At 35.9% G+C, this 22,284-nt stretch overlaps 1 pseudogene; it reads right to left on the bottom strand.

Annotated features, from left to right (window-relative positions):
- Positions 1 to 18,835: 18,835 nt before the first annotated feature.
- Positions 18,836 to 19,293, bottom strand: LOC143390992 (cytochrome c, somatic pseudogene; annotated as a pseudogene).
- Between the last annotated feature and the right edge of the window lie 2,991 nt (positions 19,294 to 22,284).

The raw sequence follows: 22,284 nt of genomic DNA, 5'->3' as shown, positions 1-22,284 counted from the left end.
CAAAAATCTGTCTTCGAGGATGTTTATATGTATGTAAGAGATGAAAACTGGGAAACATCGGCAATGAGATATTTCAGCCATTTCATCCAGTTGTCTGTGTAAGGAAAATGCTGTAGATGCCAGACACCTCCATGGCCTGCTCAAAAGTGCAAAAACTGCTTGATAGAGAGGGAACTATTCAGGCCAGGACATGACCTCAGTTCTTTCCCTGTGCTCCAAGTCATATGGTAGGATAACCTTTTCTATGACATCTATCCAGAGTCCCCTCATCGTGCTTCTCAATGTGAAAAGTTTCCTCCTAGGATGTTTTAAGATAAAGATTTTGTATTTTAGTGACTCCAAGGGTTCATAAAGTTTCAGCCTTTGAAAATGGAGCCTTCTTTTCACAAAGAACATACCGATAACATAATTTTGTGTTAGAGGTAAGAATGCTGTTTCATGTTTTCCGATTTTGTGCATTCAATGGGAAGAAATGTGATTTTTATATAATGTTATATTTAGTGATAAATCTAAAATCAAGTGCTTTAATACTCATTTTGTTTCATTCCTTTGTCAGTTTTTAGCTGAAGCTTGGCCTAGTGGTGAGCAGAGAAATTTTCTGTAATGATCATGATATCTTTGTGTGTTTTCCATAATTAATTTCCATAGGAAACTATTCTTGGCTAAATAACATGGTAGCAATGATGAAAACTACATTTTGACTGACCACATCCAGGAGTAGTCCATATCCCTATGACCACATGGATTCAAGCAAAACCTTGATAAAATAATTTGAAATATAATTATGTTTTCTACAAAGACAAAAATCAAAGTGTCAAGAAAGCAATGGAAGAAATAAGAAGATATATTTGTGCCTGATATATTGACCCCTGCAAAGTCTATCTATAAATCAAAATGAAAGTTCATTGTTTACCAAAATGTAATTTCTCTTTAAATTCTAATAATAACTCATACTAGTACAAGCTACTAACTTAAGAATTTGGGGTATGAGATTCTTCTTTTTATATAAAAATATTATTGAAATATATGTATATATTTAGCAAACTTTCAGCCTTCCAGGTCTGTCTATTAATGGATGCCAGATTACAGAAACAGTTCATTAATGCTTTAATAGAAAAGCATAGAAACAATCTTGAACTTCTCATCCTTACAATTTGTTCATTACCTATCAGCTTCAGTAGTACATCCTTATATCTTTGTATTTTACAATTAGGTATTTTCATCAAGAACTCCTTGAGGCAGAAATTATACATCTTTGTCAGTTGAGAAAAATGTGTTATTTGGAGACACTAAGTGACCTGCTAGGAGACATACAGAAAATTACAGAAGCCATACCTTCCAGTTTCAAATGTTGTGTTTTCTGTTTTATAATACAACTTCAAACAAGTATCTTGAAAATATTTCTGCCCTTTATTACTGTTCTAAAATTTGTTTTTCCTTCTCCTTCTTTTTCTCCTTCTTTTATAGAGCAAAGCTAGTTACAGATAGCTAGAGAGTTTCCCTGTCCTGATATTTCCACTGTCTTGGAATGAAAGAGTTAATACAATGCATTTACTCCAGCATGAGGGAAAAATGGTTTAATGACCATGCATTCAGGAGTTACCATTCTCCCATACTCTGGGTGAGAATTATATGTATATGTAGGATGACCAGCAGCAGATGGCAGAGGTAGGAAAACACCCAGACTTACAGAATTCCAAAGGTACTTACAAAATGTGACTTCTGGAACTTGAAGTCTCTTCAAACTTTGATTTAGAAGTCTTCAGGTGAGGCAGCATTAGAGGGTCTGGTCTGGCAGCTGATTTCCTGATGCTCCCACAGAGAAAACATCTAGAAAAGAACCTTTATGCAAAGCAGTATAGCCTTACTCTATATTTCTAAAAGTAAAATGATACTGAGGATGACAGATTTTTCCTTCCTCCAATACAAATCTGCTTTTGATTTTTGAATAATTTAAATGGTGTTTCGTGGTTTTGTCCACAGTGAAGGCTAGGTTCTATGCATAAATAAGCAAATACCATGTTTATCTCAGTAATTCCCTGTAAAGAGGCTGCTGTTGTCTCTTCAAGTTTTTGTTTGTTTGAAAATACATTTTTCCAAGGCCATCAGTCTGGGAAAGTCTAACTGAATAATACATTTCAAATGGTGTTATGCCAAAACCATGGCAAATTATGACCTCAATGTGAATTGTGAGTTTAATATATTCTCAGTGTCAATTAAAATCCTAACTTCAACCAACTTTCTTCCTTATAATTTTATAAGTCAGAAAGCATGAGTCACTTTATATTGTGTTTCCAGAGTTTTACAGGAGACTAGATATTTGCTTTGGACTGTGGTTATTTTCATGCCTTAGGCTTGCTCTCTTATCAGGAGAAAATCATTCCACTAAATGGACTCAAGTAATTGGTCAACTTGTCACAAGGACAAGGGGCTGAATAAATTATAATTTATTTGTGAAATGACTGTTCTTTACTCATTGACATACCATTCACCTTTTTTTCTTCCAAATTTTCACTTCTCTTTGAGGCCTTCTTTGAGTAGTAAGGGAAAATGTAAAAATCACATAAACCTGTTCATTAGTTATGTGAATTTGGCAAAGTTGTGTGTTTTTCTGATCCCTAGTTGCCTAAGTTATAAAATGTTGTCCATGATGACTATCATGTAATTTAATACTAACATGTAATTTAGTGTTTGCATTATTTGTTGAGCATCAAAGTTTGAACATTTATAATACTTCCACATTTTAAAGTAAATATTTCCCAATGATATACCATTTTGCATGGAGATTCTTATCTTCTCTTTTATGATTATAGATTTAGGAGAGATTTTCTGAGGTGAGATTTTTGGATTTAATCAAATGAGAAAAATCTTAGTCTTAGAAAAATCTCCAGATATTCACAAAAGTGAATACATTCAATTGACAGTGGCAGTACCCTTGCCAGTATGCTCTTTGGTGGTGGCATACTGGAGGATGGGACAAAGTGAACTTCACTGATTTGACTGGGGAAAAAAGTCACTACATAATTGCTTTAATCCTCTTGTCTTTGATTATTTGATTTTATCTGTATCAATAGGTTGGCTATTTTTATTTCTTCAACTGTAAATTTTCTGTTTAAATTTTCTGGAAGATATAATGATTTTTGTAACAGATTTTATCCAGTGGTCTTGGATAACAGTTATTTTATATCTATATATCAGGTTATTATATCAACTTTTTTTTAACTGTTTAACATATTTGTCAAAAATTGACTGTTAAATCCATAGGGATTTTTAAACACCGTGCTTCCCTTTTAAATGTAAAATCAATGTATATTTTAAAATTTAGAACCTGCAAAATTAGAGGAAAAATTCTAAAATTCCCCATAATTCTATCATTGAGCAATAATTTCTGTTTTCAGCTTTCATATTTCCTCTATATTCTTTTTTTTCTGTGCAGAAATTTAAAAGAAAAAAAAGGAGGCTCATCTTAAGGATAGAATTTTTGTTGTTGTTAACTGCTTTGGGAGCATATACCCACTGGTCATTCCCAACTCATTTAATTAAATATCCCTTGAAAGCATAATTTTTAAGAATCATATCAAATGAAGGTACCAATATCCTTACAGAAACTTGTATGATTTTTAAATGTCTGCTATTATATATAATATGATGAAGAATCTTGATAGAGTCTTAGAGGTATAATTGCTGGATCAATGGACATGAAAATTAATATTTCAAAATAGCTGTTTGAGAAGTGATAACAATTTGTATTCCAGCAGAAAATGCAAGTGTCAATCCCAACACATCTTGTTCTCATTGAGCATTATTACAATTTTAAATAAAAAAATCTTTGCTTCTTTGACACCTTAAATTATGTTATTTTTATTTGCTGCTCTTTTTAATGACAGGTTTGAATATTAATTAGGACAATTCTTTATCTTAAATTTATTATTTGCCTCTATTTCTCTGTGGGATATATGTTCATATTTTTCTCACACATGTATTAAAGGAGTTTTGCTTAAGATCTCTGAACATAGAAGCCATTTCAGTTATGTAAGTATTTTTTTTTTTATTTTGTCACTTACATTTTAAAATTTTATTGTAAAAATTATAAAAGTTTTTTGGTTATATGTTAATCTTCTTTATGCTTTTTTATGGAGATATATATATGACAGTGGAATACATTAAGATTCTTATTACACATATAGAGCACAATTTTTCATATCTCTGGTTGTATAGAAAGCATATTCACAACACTTCATGTCTTCATAACTGTACTTTGGATAATAATGATCCTCACATTCCACCATCATTAATAACCCCATGCCCCCTCCCTTCCCCTCCAATCCCTCTGACCTATCTAGAGTTCATCTATTTTTCCCATGCTCCCTCTCCCTATCCCACTATGAATCAGCCTCCTTATATCAAAGAAAACATTTGGCATTTGATTTTTGGAGATTTGCTAGCTTCACTTAGCATTATCTTCTTTAACTCCATCCATTTACCTGCAAATGCCATGATTTTATTCTCTTTTATTACTGAGTAATATTCCATTGTGTATATATGCCACATTGTTTTTATCCATTCATCTATTGAAAGCCATCTAGGTTGGTTCCACAGTTTAGCTATTGTGAATTGTGCTGCTATAAACATTGATGTGTTTGTGTCCCCATATTATGCTGTTTTTAAGTCCTTTGGGTATAGTCTGAGGAGAGGGATAGCTGGGTCAAATGGTGGTTCCATTCTCTATTTTTCAAGAAATCTCCATCTGCTTTCTATATTGGCTGCACCAATTTGAAGTCCCACCAGCAGTGTATGAGTGTACCTTTTTCCCCACATCCTTGCCAACAATTATTGTTGTTTGTCTTCATAATAGCTGCCATTCTGAGCGGAGTGAGATTAAATCTTAGAGTGGTTTTGATTTGCATTTCTCTAATTGTTAGTGATGATGAACATTTTTTCATATATTGTTTATTGATTTGTTTATAATCTTCTGAGAATTCTCGGTGTCTGTTCAGGTCCTTGACCCATTTATGGTTTGGGTTATTTTATCTATCTATCTATCTATCTATCTATCTATCTATCTATCTATCTATTTATTTTGGTGTTTAGCTTCTTGAGAGATTAGTGCTCTATCTGATGTGTGAGAGGCAAAAATTTGCTCCCAAGATATAGGCTCTCTATTCACCTCACAGATTGTTTCTTTTGCTGAGAAGAAACTTTTTAGTTTGATTTCATCCCATTTATTGATTCTTGATTTTAATTCTTGTGCCACAAGAGTCTTATTAAGGAAGTTGAGACCTAATCCCACATGATGGGAGATTAGGGCCTACTTTTTCTTCTATTAGACACAAGAGCTCTGGTTTTATTCCTAAGTCCTTGATCTATTTTTTTTTAAAGAGAGAGTGAGAGAGGAGAGAGAGAGAGAGAGAGAGAGAGAGAGAGAGAGAGAGAGAGAGAGAATTTTTTTTAATATTTATTTTTTTTTTGGTTCTCGGCGGACACAACATCTTTGTTGGTATGTGGTGCTGAGAATCGAACCCGGGCCGCACGCATGCCAGGCGAGCGCGCTACCACTTGAGCCACATCCCCAGCCCCTTGATCTATTTTGAGTTGAGTTTTGTGCATGGTGAGAGAGGGGTTTAATTTCATTTTGTTGCATAGGGATTTCCAGTTTTCTCAGCACCATTTGTTGAAGAGGCTATCTTTTCTCCAATGCATATTCTTGGCACCTTTCTCTAATATAAGATAACTGTAATCATGTGGGTTAGTCTCTGTGTCCTCTATTCTGTACCATTGGTCTACCAGTCTGTTTTGGTGCCAATACCATGCTGTTCTTGTTACTATTGCTCTGTAGTTTAAGGTCTGTTTAAGGTCTGGTATAATGATGCCACCTACTTCGCTCTTTCTGCTAAGGATTGCTTTAGCTATTCTGGGTCTCTTATTTTTCCAGATGAATTTCATGATTGCTTTTCTATTTCTATGAGGAAAGTCATTGGGATTTTGATTGGAATTGCATTAAGTCTGTATAGTGTTTTCGGAAGTATGGTCAGTTTGATAATATTAATTCTGCCAATCTAAGAGCAAGGAAAATCTTTCCATCTCCTAAGGTCTTCTTTGATTTCTTTCTTTAGGGTTCTGTAATTTTCATTATATAGATGTTTCACCTCTTTTGTTAAGTTGATTCCCAAGTTGTTTTTTTTTTTTTTGAGGCTATTGAAAATGAGGTGATTTTCCTTGTTTCCCTTTCTGAGGATTTGTCACTGATATACAGAAATGCCTTTGAGTTATGGGTGTTGATTTTATATCCTGCTACTTTGCTGAATTCATTTCCTAGTTCTAGAAGTTTTCTGGTTAAACTTTTAGGGTCTTCTAGGTATAGAATCATCAGCAAATCATGCCAATTTGAGTTCTTCTTTTCCTATGTGTATCCCTTTAATTTCTTTTGTCTAATTTCTCTGGCCAGTGTTTCAAGAACTACGTTAAATAGAAGCGGTGAAAGAGGGCATCCCTGTCTTGTCTCAGTTTTTAGAGGGAATGCCTTCAATTTTTCTCCATTTAGAAAGATGTTGGCCTGGGGCTTAGCATAGATAGCCTTTATGATGTTGAGATATGTTCCTTTTATCTCTAGTTTTCCTAATGTTTTGAACATAAAGGGTGCTGTATTTTGTCAAATGATTTTTTCTGCGTCTATTGAGATGATCATATGATTTTTATCTTTAAGTCTATTGATGTGATGAATTACATTTATTGATTTCCGTATGTTGAACCAACCTTGCCTCTCAGGAAGGATCCTACTTGATCATGGTGCACCATCTTTTTGATATGTTTTTGTATTCCATTTGCCAGAATTTTATTTATAATTTTTGTATCTATGTTCTTTAGAGATATTGGTCTGAAGTTTTCTTTTATTTGATGTATCTTTGTCTGGTTTTGGAATCAGAGTTATATTGGCCTCATAGAATGAGTTTGGAAGTGCTGCCTCTTTTTCTATTTCCTGAAATAAATTGAAGAGTATTGGTATTGGTTCTTCTTTAAAGGTCTTGTAGAACTTGGCTGTGTATCTGTCTGTTCCTGGGCTTTCTTTGTTGGTAGACTTTTGATGGTTAAAATTGTGTATATTATCCTGATTCAATTTGGGCAAATTATATGATTCTAGAAATTTGTCCATGTCTTCAAAATCTTTTATTTTATTGGAGTATAAGTTTTTAAAATAATTTCTAATTATCTTCTGTATTTCTGAAGCGTTTGTTGTGGGATATTTCATTTTTCATCACATATGTTAGTGATTTAAGTTTTCTTAAATCATGGTCAGAAGGGGCGGTCCTGTGCCAGAGGCCAGGCTCTGGAGGGTGTCTGCCCCACAGCGGGAGGGTGAACTGGGCCTACTGAAAATGTGGGTCCTGTGAGGGCTGGTGTAGGTGTTCTGGGCTGGACCGTGGCTCCGAAGTAGTCTGATGGTCAGAAGGGGTGGTCTCCTTTATGCTTTCTCTTTCTTTTTATTGAAAAATGGCTTTTTACTACCCTGAAATTAACTAGTCACCCATTTTTCGATCTTTAGATTATTTTTTCTCAACTCTTAAGACATTATTCTTTGGAAACCAAAAATGCACAAGAGAATATAATAATTATATGTATTCTTTTTTTCCTCAACATTATTGAGGTACAATTAAGAAATGATAATTTCATAAATTTAAAGCATACATTGTGATACTTTGATATATGCATGCATGGTGAGGTGAGTGAAATGATTGCCATAATCAAGGTAATTGTTGTACCTTCACCTCTCAGAGTTACTTTTTTTATATGTACATATTGGTTTGAGAATATTTTAGATCTACTCTCATAAAATTTCAACTCTACAGTACCTGAAATATTCACCACCCTGTATATTATGCCTCTGGATCGTGTTCACCTTATAACTGAAACTGACATCTCCTATTTTCTCCACCTTTCAAGCCCTGGTAACCACCCTTCTACTCTCTTTCTGAGTCTGACTTTTTTAAATGAAAAAGTTGTTTTTGAAGGGCTGGTAGTCAAACCCAGGGCCTCTTGCGTGCTAGACAATTGCTGTACCACTGAGCTTCACCCACGGTCCTCAACAGTTTTAGAGTCCCCATATAAATGAGATCATGTTTTTCTGTGCCTAACTTATTTTACTTGACATAATTTCTTTCAAGTTTATCTACCTTGTGAAAATAGCATAATTTCATTCTTCCACAATGGGGTGTGTGTGTGTGTGTGTGTGTGTGTGTGCTACCTTTTCTTTTTTTATTTGCCCACCAACAGACATTTAGATAGTTTCTGCATCTTGGTCATTATGAATAATGCTGCAACATGGGAGAGTATATTTGAGGTAGTGATTTTTTTTTCCTTTGGATATATAACCTGAGGGAGATATCTGAATCTTTTGGCAGTTCTATTTTTAGTTTTTTAGAAATGTTTTTTGTCCCGACCGGCAGGACACATCAACGTGGGCAGCGAACCTAGATGGGGAGGAATGAAGGGACAAGAGACACGAAAAGAGACAGCAAGACAGTAGTTCTGATCAAGCTGCAAACTTTTATTGTCCACACAGGGGTATTTATGGGCTGGGGATGGGGAAGCTCTCTTATCAGCAGTTGCTAGAAGTCTTCACAAGGTGAGATAACGCAGGATGTTTCAGGAAGACAGATGGCCGTAGAATGTCTCAGGGAGATAGATGGCTGCAGGGTGTCTCAGGCAAGATGTCTCCCAGGGGGCTGTTTCTTGTAACTGTCAGGCTATTCTTTGAAGGAGAACTCCCTTTTGGTCCCTGGCAGTTTTTATTAGTGTGTTACGGTTAAACATAATAGTGGGGTTCATTTTGACATATTCATAAATACATATAACATAGCTTGCTCTACTTCAATCCCCAACACTTTCCCTTTTCTCTCCCTTCCTCCTCCTTTGTATTCATCTAAAAGGACAAAAATCTGCATACTATAGTGTTATATGCATACCAATTCATATCAATGTTTATCAAAGCATAATGCACAATAGCCAGGTTATGGAACCAATCTGGATGCCCATCAAAATAGATGAGTGGATAAAGAAAATGTGGTATACATACAATGAAGCTGTACCCTGGCATAAAGAAGAATGAAATTGTGTCATTGGCATGGATGGAACTGCTAAGGGTAATAAGCTGTACTCAGAAAATCAAAGGTCAAATGTTTTCTCTCACATGTGAAAACTAGTTTTAGTTTTTTAAGGAATTTCCATAGTGTTTTTCATAATTACTACCAATTTACATTCCTACTAATAATACATAAATGCTTTTCTTTTCTCTAACATTTTTTATTTTTTGAATTTTGATAATAGCCATCTAAACAGCTTCGAGGTGATATTTCATCAGGGTTTCGATTTAAATTTTTCTGACAATTAGAGATATTGAGCAACATTTCTTTTTTTTTTAAGAGAGAGGGAGAGAGAGAGAGAGAGAGAGAGAGAGAGAGAATTTTAATATTTATTTTTTAGTTATCAGCGGACACAACATCTTTGTTTGTATGTGGTGCTGAGGATCGAACCCGGGCCGCACGCATGCCAGGCAAGTGCGCTACCGCTTGAGCCACATCCCCAGCCCCTTGAGCAACATTTCAAAATGGATTAAAAACTTAAATGTAAGATCTGAAACCACAAACTCCTAGAACAACAAGGAAAATCTCCATAAAATTGTTGTGTGGTGATGACTTTTTGGATGTGACACCAAAAGCACAGGTAACAAAAGAAAAAAAAACAAACAGAATAGTATACTTAAAATGTTTCTATACCACAGAGGAAGCAATCAATAAAATTAAAAGGCAACCTCCAGATTTGTGAAAATATTGCAAACCATATACCCAGTAGAGGGTTAATATCCAGAATATGTAAGCAACTCATTCAACTCAATAGGAAAAATCATGATAAGACAAAACAAAATCAAACAAATGACACCCCACAAACAACTTGATTTTAAAAATGGGACAAGGATTTGAATAGACATTTCTGCAAAGAAATAGCCAACAGGTATAGTCATTCTTTTTATTGCTCCAAATTACTATTATAAATAGTCTAATAATTAAAAAATTTTGTCTTTTCAAGGAAAAAATCAACTACTTATGGCTTACTAGCATCCTACGTATAATTCACTTTTTTCCTCCTTATTTCTTCTAGCATCCTATATATAATTCACTTTTGTTTTCTCCTTTTTCTCAGCATTTTAAAAAATTAATTAATAATTTACTTTTTTCTGGAGATTAAACCCACAGGCTCTTTCTTTCTTTCTTTTTCCTTTTTTTATCAGATAGGGTTTTATCAAGTTGCTGAGGCTGGCATCAAGCTTGGGGTCCTCCTGCTCTAGCCTCCCAGTTCCCTGGGATTGTAGGCATGTGCCATTGCTCCAGCCTTAGGATACTTTTGACAGTACAAATTCCAAAGCTATGAGTGGGGTGGGGTTAGGAACCAAGTCATCCTAGCCCTTCTTCTCAGAGCCAAGATCTTCTGTTTCTTTCCTTTCAAAAGTTTTTGGAGTTTACTCTGTTCAGTGGGCAGTGAGAGCCTTCTCTCCCTGCATCCCGCCCCCTTCCCCGTGCCTTGGTGACTACAGAAAAGTTTTAGGTATGTTTAACTTTTGTCATGTTTTATTTTTCATTTCATTAGCTACTGGGGTGGGTGGGGGGAGATTCTAGGTTATAGTTACAACCCAGAAAGTCCCTTCTTATTCTTATTTAAGTCACTATCATAATATGGGGGACCAATTTTCTAATATTGTTTGCCACAGAATATTAGAAATGTTTCCAAATAATATTCCATTGGTTTGGAATGCTTTCTTTAGTAAGTTTTCCTCCTCATCAGAATATATTTTATAGCTACATACTCTAATACATTGATTTGTCTGTCAATTCTTATGTTAATATTGCATTTTTTGTTACATTTTTATTAAATATTTTGATAAGTGAAAAGGGAAGCTCCCCATTTTATTTTAGATATTTTATTCCTCATTCTTCTCTGCTTCATTTTTATAGAAAATATTAAGATCATTATCATAATTTTCTTCAAAAATTCTTTTCAAGATTTTTCTTATTGATGTGTTTTTAAAACTGTAAGCTATTCAGAAGAACAAATATCTTGTCAGCATTTGAATTCTGCATGCTGTCCTCAGATTTATTTCTGGTCCATTAATTCTTCACACAATTTGCTATTCAATCCATCAATTGAGTTATAAATGTTAATTATTACATTTATTTTTTAGATGTTTTCTTTCTTTCTGAAATCTGCCTAACCAAGTTTGATAGTTTCTTATTATTTCTTCCTTCTTTAATACTATCTTTCATTTCTTTAGTGACATGCATTCTCATACTCTGCATCTAAAAATTCCACTATTAGCAGACCACACATCTGATTCTGTTCTTGTTTCTGCCAGTTTTTCCTCATGGTGCCTTGTTTTTTTTCATGTGGTTTGCAATTTATTTTTTATTTTTTAATGTCAGCTTCTGTTGATATTCTGTTGGGACCACCTGGAAGACTGAGTGAACATACATTTCTCTAGTAAGGATTTGCTTCACTTTCTGGTTCCAATGAGACCCCTTGTCTCCCCCTCCCCACCCCCACCCCAGCCCCTTGGTTTCTACTGAAAAGTTTTAGATGTTTTTAACTTTTTTCATGTTTTTTTTAATTATTTTATTAGCTTCTGAGGTAGGGGGTAAAGATTCTGTGTAATAGTTACAACCCAGAACGTCCCTTCTTATTCTTATTTAAGTCACTATTATAAGGGGAGGGCCAATTTTCTAATATTGCTTGCTACAGAATATTAGAAATGTGTTTAAATAATAGACAGAATTACTTTGAAGGAAATTCCTGATTTAAGATATTTAAAACCAAACAGATTGTATAAAGTTAGGCCAAAAAGCAGTATCAAAACTAGCTCATGATTATTAATAATGAGGTAAAGGAAGACAGGCAATTTCTGTGATGTCTTCCTTTGTGGAATTGAGCACAGTTTACTCTTTCACTAAAGGTAGAGCCATTGAAGACTCTGACTCTATGCGCACACTCCTGGTTCCCTTCTTTGTATACACTCTAGGCTTTTTATCTTATCTTCTGTGGTGTCCTTAAAATTAAAAATTCAACACATGTCCTCTCATTTTCATTCTAAATCAAGGTGCTAGCATCAGTTAATATATGCGAAGAGATTATAATAGTAGTTTTGCCAGCATTGGCAAACATCTATCCTCAGCCTGCATGAGATGGTGAAGGGTGAAGCATTGGAATGCTATTGGTATACTTTAATCGGGGAGAAAAGTGCCTGCTTAGTTTTCAAACCAATGGGAAAGTGTATGGTTTGGATATGAGGTGTCTCCAAAACTCCTGTATTATCACAGAAATGTTCACAGGGAAAATGATTAGATTATGAGAGCTGTAATCTAAGCAATGGATTAATCCACTTGATGGATTAATACTTTAAATGGAATATTGGATGGTAACTGTAGGCAGGTGGGGTAGAGTTAGAGGAAGAAGGTCACTGGGGATGTGCCTTGGGGATTATATCTTTTGTTTCTTGCTCCTCCTATTCTCCTCCTTTCTATTTCCTGGCTGTCATGAGTTGCCTTTCCTCTGTCATGCCCTTCCACCATGATGTTTTGCCTCACTTTGGGCTAAGAGCAATGGAGTTGGCCATCCATGGATTGAATCTCTGGAATCATGAGCTAAAATTTCTTCCCCTAAATTGGTCTAGTCAGGTATTTTGTCACAGTGACAAAAATCTGACTAATGCAGAAGGGGTGATGAGAACCATTGCTACAGTTTATATATCAGGTGTCCCCCCAAAACTCATGTGTAAGATAATGTAAAAAAATTCAGAGGTGAAACAATTAGGTTATGAGTCCTTTAACCTAATTAATGCATTAATCCTCTGATGGGAATTAACTTGGTGGTAACTATAGGCAGGTAGGGTGTGGCTGGAGAAAGCAGATTACTGTGGGTGTACCTTTGGGATATATATTTTTTGTCTCTGGTGAGCAAGAGCTCTCTCTGCTTTCTGGTTCCATGTCTAGTGGTGCTTTCCTCTTCCACAGTTTTCCACCATGATGTTCTGCCTCACCTCTGGCACAGAGCAGCCCTCTATGGACTGAGACCTCTGAAACTGTGAGTCCCAAATAAACTTTTCCTCCTCTAAAATTATTCCTGTCTGGTCTTTTGGTCACATCAGCAAAAAATTTGACTAAAACAACCACTAGGTGAGTTCTCATTGTATTATTAGAGAGTTCTCAATGTAATATGCTCCTTGTGGTTTGGGCTAAGGAGTCTAATGTCAGCCTTGTATTCTTTTGAGTCTATTCTGGCTCAGAAATGTGATTGCTCTGGAATCATAATCTCTCCATATTAGATGTCCATTTTGCATAAGTTGATGCATGCTAATTACTCTGAGGCTTTGATAATGCTAACTACTGCAAATTAATACCAACAAGAGTTTGGGTCACTCAGTTCTCTTTAAAAATATACTTATCTGAGTAATTAAATGCTTGTTTGTTAAATTCATAAGAATTCAATGTCTGCACAGATCTGTGGATTCTTATCAAACTGATACAATAAGTAGCAAATATGGACAGAAATATGTTCCTTTCACTTTAAAACAACTTTATGGGAATTAGAGATTGAACCCCTTGATTAACTCATGAAGTCTTTCTACTATTAGGGGAAACAACACTGAGAAGAGAATTTATAACATTGCTTCTGGAAAGAAATGCGAATGGATTTTATAAAATGGGCTAAAGCTTGCACAGTGAGAGAAATGACTATTTTTTTGATTAACTAATTGTCAGCATGAGGCACATTCTTTCGATTTTCAAGCAATTTAAAATACCAGCATTAATTAGGTTTTGTAAAATGCCACCCACTGTTCATACAGCAACAAGGAAAGTAGTAATAAAGAATTGTAGAATCAGCATTAGATCAGAGACCATGCTGACTGGAGTGTCTTTGTTTGTATGATTTTTTTTTAATTTAGGAATTGTTCAAAACTTGCCATATCCTCATCAAATGACTTCTGTGCTTTCTTTCAGCACCATAAATAGTGTTCATAACCTGGCAGGACCCCACCAAGCAGACTTTTGATATATTATGTGAGTCCATTAAGATGAAATCAGAATTACAGAAACAGAGGGAGTGTTTGCTACTCATAATTATTTTTCTATATAAAAGAACATAAATCAAGCTATCACATTGCTCCCAGGAAGCTTAAACCATTTATAAAATAATAACTTTTGTTTTCATAAATTGGTTTAATTCATCCATTTCCTTATTACTTCTTAGCTTCCTATAATATGAATGCACCACAGGACATAAATAGATGCACAGGCATGACCCTACAGAAAAAGAGCTCATAACGTCCTCACAGATTCCATTGTCTAATCCACACATTTTCACCTCCTCTGTATTCTTGGTCTCTATGGAAATGAATAGAGGTGTCAACATTTTTAATATGTGGACACCTCTTACACCTCTGTAAGCTATTGCCTTATGCTTTTTCTAATTCTGATGCTGGGGACTGCCAGTTCATCATTTCTGTAGGTCATGTTGCATCAGAAAAGAGGAAACTTAACTTTCTGGCTGCTACCCACTTCCCAGTCCTGGGGCCACATATGGCTAAGAGAGCACCTAGCGATTAGCCAGAAGGCATTGCCGTGGGTTGTGATGAAGAATGGGACCACCTCTAGGATAGGCTCAGAACCCTTCTGCCCTCAAGGACAGCTCCTGTCTCCCATTACTGACTGTAGGATGGGTGTAGATGTAAATTCTCCCCACCCTGCTCACCTTTATCCTGATTGGCTCCTGTACATTATATTAGCTGTGTATGTTTTCTCATTAAACGAGCTCCTGCTTTGACAGTTCTCCCTGGCGCGTCTGATTGTCCTTTACCTTTCTTGGCCCATCCTGGTCCGGGCGTGCTCCCCCAATCTTTCCCACAGGTCAGGAGGGAACAGGGGGCTAAAAACCCCGACACACTTCTGATGGCCTTGGTCTATGTTGGTACCAAAGTGCATACATTTTCAGAAAGGCTTCTCAAGGTCGAGTTGTATGCAGATTGTTCCCTTGAGAAAAACAATGAACATGAAGTGCTTGATGTAGGACTAGATATTCAGCTTTTGTGATCTGGTTAATTTTGTTATTGGCTATAACCAGAAGTAGTTCCATGGCACAAACGAGGATGTGGTAGGTGGCACAAACAAGGATGTGGTAGGAAGTTCAATCAGATGTGGTTAAATACAAAAAAAAGCCAACCTGTGGATTGTTCTCAGGAGAGCAGATTAGTAATCTATGATAAAAAGCCTTGGACAGAGGTCTTAAGTTGAGGCTTGATGACCGTGCTTCAGAGTGAAAGGAAAATGACCATAACACTCAGAGCGACCAAGAGATCTTTATTGCAGCAGTGCAAAAGATGAGAAAAGAGAGAGAAAGAGTGGGGAAAGAGAAGAAAGAGAGGGGAGAGCAAAGAGAGAGAGAGAAGGGAAGAAGAAGAGGAGGAGGAAGAGGAGAGGAGAGGAGAGGAGAGGAGAGGAGAGGAGAGAGTGAGAGTGAGAGTGAGAGCGACCGCAAGAGAAGAAAGAGAGAGCATGAGCAAGAGAGAGAGAGAGAGCAAGAGCAAGAGAGAGGGGCCCGGCAGGAAGGAGGTTTTATAGCCAAATCTAATGGGGTTTCTGGGTCTGCAAGCTGCCTTGTTGGTGCACAGTGATTGGATCATACAGTAATGTCATCTTCTGCCTTCAGGCAGATGGGGCAGGGGCTAGATGTGGGTTTCTGTTGCACCAGACAGGTAGGGGTCAGTATTCAGCTTTGAGTGGGATTGAGTGTTCAGACTTGATGCAAACAGGTGATAAAGGACCTGACAGAGGGGGATTTGAGTGGGTGGGTTATCCTGCAGCTAACATTCCTTCAGCCTGCCCTGCAGACAACTTAGTTCAGCCTGCCCTGCACCTAACACAAAGAGTATATAGATTTTCTAAAATTGCAAATAATTTTTGTATTTAAAAAGCTATATACGTTCCTGAAGAGATAATCTATATTCTTTCCTGGGTTCTCCAAAAGATTCATAAACTGTCCCCAAAAGTTATGAACCATTGGCTTAGGTCAAGATCAGTGAACTTTTTTCTGAAAAGGGTCAGCTACAAACTATTTCAGGCTTTGATAGACTATAGTCCCTGCAAACCAATGTGTATGGCTGTGTTCCAATAACATTTTATTGGAACAGAGTAGAACTTTATTTTTCCAAAGAACTTTATTAGAATAGTTCCCCAAAGTAGAATAGTCCTGGGAACCCTAGTTCTCTGAGATCTGGCTTAGGCTATGATTTGGTAACGCCAAACTTTCAAATACTATGCTGAAGTAAGTTCAGCCAAGTTTTTTTTTCCCCCTGTAGCATTGGAGTTTGAACCCAAGGGTGCTGTAACACTGAGATATACCCTAAGTTATTTTTATTTTTTCATTTTGAAACAGGGTCTTGCTAAGTTGCTGAGACTGGCCCTGAACTTGACAATCCTCTTGCCTCAGCCTCCTGAGTCACTGAGATTACAGGCATTCGCCACCATGCTTACTTCACTCAAGTTTTGTGTCTTATAAAAATCATATTCCACATAAGTTTACTTAATATTATTTTTTATTTTTTATATTGAAAAATGTTTTACATTTGATAAAATGAACACATCTTAATTGTACAATTTGATGAATTTTTATATATGCCATATTCCCACATCCATGGAATATCACCCCAGTAAGTTCCTACATGTCCCTCTGTAGTCATAATCTTCCCCTTTCCTCTGAAGGTAAACACTCTTCTTCTGTGCTGATGGAAGTTTTGCCTTTTCTTAAACTTCATTTAAATGGGATCAGAGGGCACTGTGTATTTCCTTGTGTCTGGCTTCTTTCATTCAACATGTTTCTGAGATTTATCTGGGGTTTTGAACAGACTCAGATTTTTAATACAGATTTTCCTACTTGCTTAAAAATAAGAAGTTGTTGGCTCATTTGCTGTTTCTAATGCTTTTTCTAGGAGCTATAAGAAGATGCATGAGAATTCCTATCTCCAGCCCTCCTCCACTTGGAGTTAAGCCACAGTCACGTACATTGCAATTCAAGAACCTTAATTACAAACAACATCAACAAAATAAAATGTTAACTACAAGTATCTTCTTTCATTGGATAATTTGAGGTTTTAAACATACTGCTAATGAGCAAAGACTCTTGTTTGTCTTAATCTTCAGGTGGTAGAAATTAACTTGCTTGCATTGGGCCTATAGAATTGTGGGGAAGTTTTGATGTTCTTTAGTTCAGTGCTTTTCTGAACTTGTATGCATATGATGCACTCAAAGTCCTTGTTAAAAGGCACAGTATGATTCAGTTGTTCTGGGGGTAGCCTGAGAATCTACACATCTGGCAAGTTCCCACAAAATGCCGAGACTACCCTCATGCAGAACATGCTTTTGTTTAGTAATCATTGCAATGTATTTATACCAGAGATAATGATGTCTAAGGGCAGGGACTGTGAAAACATATAAGTAAGGTATTATTAATTAAAATTTATAGAAGTTCTGAGAAACCAGAACAATAAATGAGAAATAGTAGAGACCAAGGATAAATCTTAGGGAGACATCTGCCTTATGCAGCTAGATTAATTGCAGTAGCATACAAATTTATAAGTTAATGCTATTGAAGCATTAAAATTTGTGTGTATATTTAACTATGCTGAGTTTGAAGTGTTTTAATATACACATATAGAATGTAAAGTTAGGTATTAGGATATAGAGTCCTGGAGCTCAGAACCACATCCTCCTAGAGAGATAAATCTGAGAAGTCATGGCTATCGTTGATATCAAGGGAGAAACTGTACCATGAGTGAGGAATACAAACTTGCTCTTGGCTTTGAGAAACTCTTAAGGTCAATGGTCAGAGAGAGGAAGTTGACTTTATGAAAAATACTAAGAAGTATCCAAAGGGAAAGAAGAAAAAACAGAAGGTACATACTTGAGTGTATGTACACATAAATGTTTGAAATAAAAAGAAGAGAATGTAAGAAATAAACAATGGTTAACAATACCCAGAACTGCTGAAAGTATTTATTTATTTATTTATTTATTTATTTATTTATTTATTTTTCATGATCTGTGATTGTTAATTTAATTATCTTAAATCTTATGGTAACATATTTTACAAATTTGTACTGATGGGTATATCTCTTTTACCTTAATCTTTCCATCTAATAAGTTGGCAAAAGCACCACTACCAACCACCTAGATGTTCCATAGTATTGTTTCTGAATAGTTGTTTTAAAACAATCCTGAATGATAACTTAATCTTAGAAAATAAAGAATTAAAAAGTAAAGTCCAACTTGTTATTGTATTATGCTGACTTAAAAGCATCTTATAGATCAGCTGTAAAATGTGAGAAGTGTTAAATATTCTTTATTTAATATCATACATAAATCACACTAAAATGCCTTTCCATAAGGAAAAAACAGCATTTTAGATACAGGGAATTCTAATTAAATTGGCATGGTCAACAAAAATATAAAGTAGACACTGCTTCCTTATCTTCAACCACTGCCTTTAATAGGCTAATGAACACAAATTGAAACAAATGTGAATCATGCTTGGTTCTGAGTGAAGGGATTTCCCCCATATTTAAACATATTCACATAATCAATTCTATAAAACTAAATATAAAACCAGTTTTCAGATGTCATTCACCATTTCTGTGAACATTACTAATTAAGTCCAACCATAACTTTAAAAGGGGGAAACAGTGACAGAATTTACTGAAGTGGGAATATAAGCAAAATATTAATTTAACTGCAAGTCAGTTTTACTTAAATCAGGATTGTCCAACAAAAATAATTTTGTCAGTCATTCATGATCTGATTTCTGGTGTATCACATCAATTAAATTATGGTGCACATAAAAAAGCCAAGAGGCATTTCTGTTTGGTAATAAATAAGGCAGTAGCTATTACTCATTAGTGGCTTTTTTGAGGTAAGCTATTAGGTCTGCCCTTTCTCCCTTCTTCTTAATGCCAGAGAAGATCATTTTTGTTCCACGGATATACTTTTGGGGATTCTCCAAATACTCCATCAGTGTATCCTCTCCCCAGGTGATGCCTTTGTTCTTGTTGGCATCTGTATAAGAGAATCCAGCAGCCTGACCTGTCTTCTGCCCATATAGGCCATGGAGATTTGGCCCAGTCTTGTGCTTGCCTCCCTTTTCCACAGTGTGGCACTGGGCACACTTCTAAACAAAAATCTTCTTGCCTTTCTCAACATCACCCATTTTTAATTCGTTCTTTCATCGCTAGCTCAAAGAAGGTTCCTGATCAGAAGCCTGATGTCCCACTCTCTAGCCCAAGGACACGCGGGTCTGCACCTATGTACCTGTGTCAGTGCAACCGCACTCGCTCCATCTCCCCGAAGCCTGATGTGAGCTAAAGTATTTAAAATAGGATTAATATATGTCCATAGGATTTAGTTGTTATCAATTATTAGTGACCTTTTTGAAAATTATTCTGATGGAGCGACATAGTCAAAAAACAGATTAGCACAAATTGCTGAATAAATGAGATGTAAGAAAATGGAAAATTTTTCCATTCCCAGAAGGGTGGGAAAGAAAGGTAAGGTGATTGGATATGAATGTGAAGTTAAAAGAGTGGTTTATAACTGGTTAGACATGAACATGTTCAAATTCCACTGAAAAGAATTGATTTGAGATGAAGTGATTAAAGAGTAAGATGGAAAAAAATGGTATTATATAGTTCTGAGGAAGACTGGAGTTAATGGGGTCCAACTATTAGGAATTGACTTTTTAAAGGAAGATAAATGGAAAATCAATGTAAGATGAGTTGAAAAAGATGAAGAAAAATGTGTGGAAGGATGTGGTGGTGCAGTGTTGAGGGCTTCAACATATTCCATGAAGTGGCTATAAGAAAAGGAGAAGCTGGGGCTATAAGGACATGTCTAAAGAAGAGTAACATACATTAGAAATAGCCACTGAAAAGAGTGAAGTATGTTGACCAGAAAAATGTAACAGATTGTTGATCATTTGTTTAAAAATGTAAGTAGATTAAGTGACTGACTCCAGTGCAAGGCCAGAGAACATGGACACCATCTATGTGGATCCCACTTATGCAAGACAAGTAGGATAGGATTATGAGTGAAATGATGGATTATAGAATTTAATCAAAAGGAGAATGAAACTGAAGAAATTAGAGGCTGATAGTAGGAGGGATAGTAAAGCAGAAAATTTTTGGAGACCATTGTAGGCAGCAGATTGGTCACAGTAGGAGAAGATAATAAATTAGTTAATAAGCTGAAGGAAAATGTAGTTGGGATCTACCAAGAAATGCCCTCATTAGTAATTTCAAGGCATGACAAAGTCCAAAGCCTTCCTAGTGGAATGAGTAACTGCTGAGGTGCAAAGGATATGGTCCTATGTGATGAGGAGGTCACCCAAGATCAAGGTGCTGGAGGTGCTTCACTTGGCAGGAGATTGGCAGGACTTGCAGTGGAGAGGAAGACTATGGATCACCTGACAAAGTCTTCCATGAGTGGTGGTGACTGGAGGATAACAGAGGTTTATGACCAACTAGTAGTTCTCTAAAAATCATTTGATTGCTCAAACTAATAACTGTGAACCAAAATAAAACAAAACAGATCACATTCAATACTTCCCCATTACCAAAACCAGTTTGCTTTGGATAAAAGACTTCTTTATACTCTTCCTAGATTTTCAAACTTGACTTTGGTGCCAAGTATAAATAAATAATTTAGGCAAGATGGCTTTGGATTTTTTCATGCTTTGAAATTACTAAATAGGGCAAACTTTGGTAGATCCAACAACTTTTTCTTCCAGTTTAGAAACTACTTTCTGTGATTTAGTTAAGTGACAGCTAAGGGGCAAGAGAGGCTATTATATATGATGTAGGGGCAGACGATAATTGTTAACATTGGTGATGGGGAGGAAAGAAGAAAAAACTCCAGGTCCTGATGCTGAGCTATCTGACTGTGAGAAGATAACAAGAAGACTTCACTTGAGAGAGAGATAGGAAACCATGCACATTTAGAAGATTTAGTGAATGAAGTATTATTTCCAGAGAGTTCATCTCAATTGTTAGGATGAGTGGGTGAGAGAGGGCTGTCCCAGGGGCCCAGAAGGACTGAGAGTTTGTGGGTGGAAAAGAGGATGGATGACAAGAGACTTATACTTTGGGTGTTACTGATGAAATGTATGGTGGTTTGCAGTTAATCTCCTTGAGGAAAGTAGACCTTGGGCCTATTGTCTAATCAACTTTTCTAGGCTTCGATGACATCGGTCCTAGAAGTTGTAATTTTGAATCCAATTGGTCTTTGGTGGTTTTCTTTCAGTCTATAATCTATCAGCCAAGGTATGGAATAGTGTAAAACCCCTTATTGTTATTGAAATTTATAACAAATTTCTTGGCTAGGATTATTTTCAGTTTCTATATGTCAGCATGATACTCACTTGGCGCAAGTTGTCTTGGGTCTATATTAACGCGATCACACAGTTTCATAGTGTTTACAGGCTTTAGAACAGTTTCCATAGTATTTTCAAGCACACGATCACATATTATATCATACATTTTCTTATACAAATACAAAGATTTTTCTCTTACAGTTTATTTGTAATTCTGGTTAAATTCAGGCTTGAGTTAATTATTTTTATCAAGTAGAAACAGAAAAGCACATTGAGAAAAATTTAAATTTGAAAAATAAACTTAGGAACTGAGAGGCAAGTTATACTATGTCAATTTGCAGTGACCCTGAATGGGTGAGGTTGAACTAGCAGTCCCACTAATAGGTGGGTGGTCATCCTGTTCTGCAGACTCCATGATGGTTTCCCTCCATTCTTCTTTACTGTAAATACAATGATCCTGTGTTAAAATAAATCCTTTTTTTTTTTTTTTGAGTTTATGACTCTTCTGCTGAGGGGAGGTAGCCAATATTCCAAATACTTGACTTTTATATAAGATTCAAGAAGTGTGTAAGATGTTGAAATTCAGCCTCTTACAGATGCCCAGGCTTGAATAAGTTACAAATCAATTCCTGAATCCCATTTTCATTCTTGTTAACAAAGTCATGGATACTTATTTACCTGAAAAAATACAGGCCTTCACTAAATGTAGGCCTTTCCTTTCTTTCTCTTAGCTAAATTATTTGTTTATACTTTGCATCAAAGTCAAGTTTGAAAATATAGGAAGGTGTAAAGAGGTCTTTTATCCAAAACAAACTGGTCTTGGAAATGGGCAAG

The sequence above is a fragment of the Callospermophilus lateralis genome, chromosome 2 (genome assembly GCF_048772815.1).
Source record: "Callospermophilus lateralis isolate mCalLat2 chromosome 2, mCalLat2.hap1, whole genome shotgun sequence".
Taxonomy (NCBI): domain Eukaryota; kingdom Metazoa; phylum Chordata; class Mammalia; order Rodentia; family Sciuridae; genus Callospermophilus; species Callospermophilus lateralis.
Note: the sequence above shows the minus strand (reverse complement) of the source record. Positions and strands in the feature narration are given on the sequence as shown.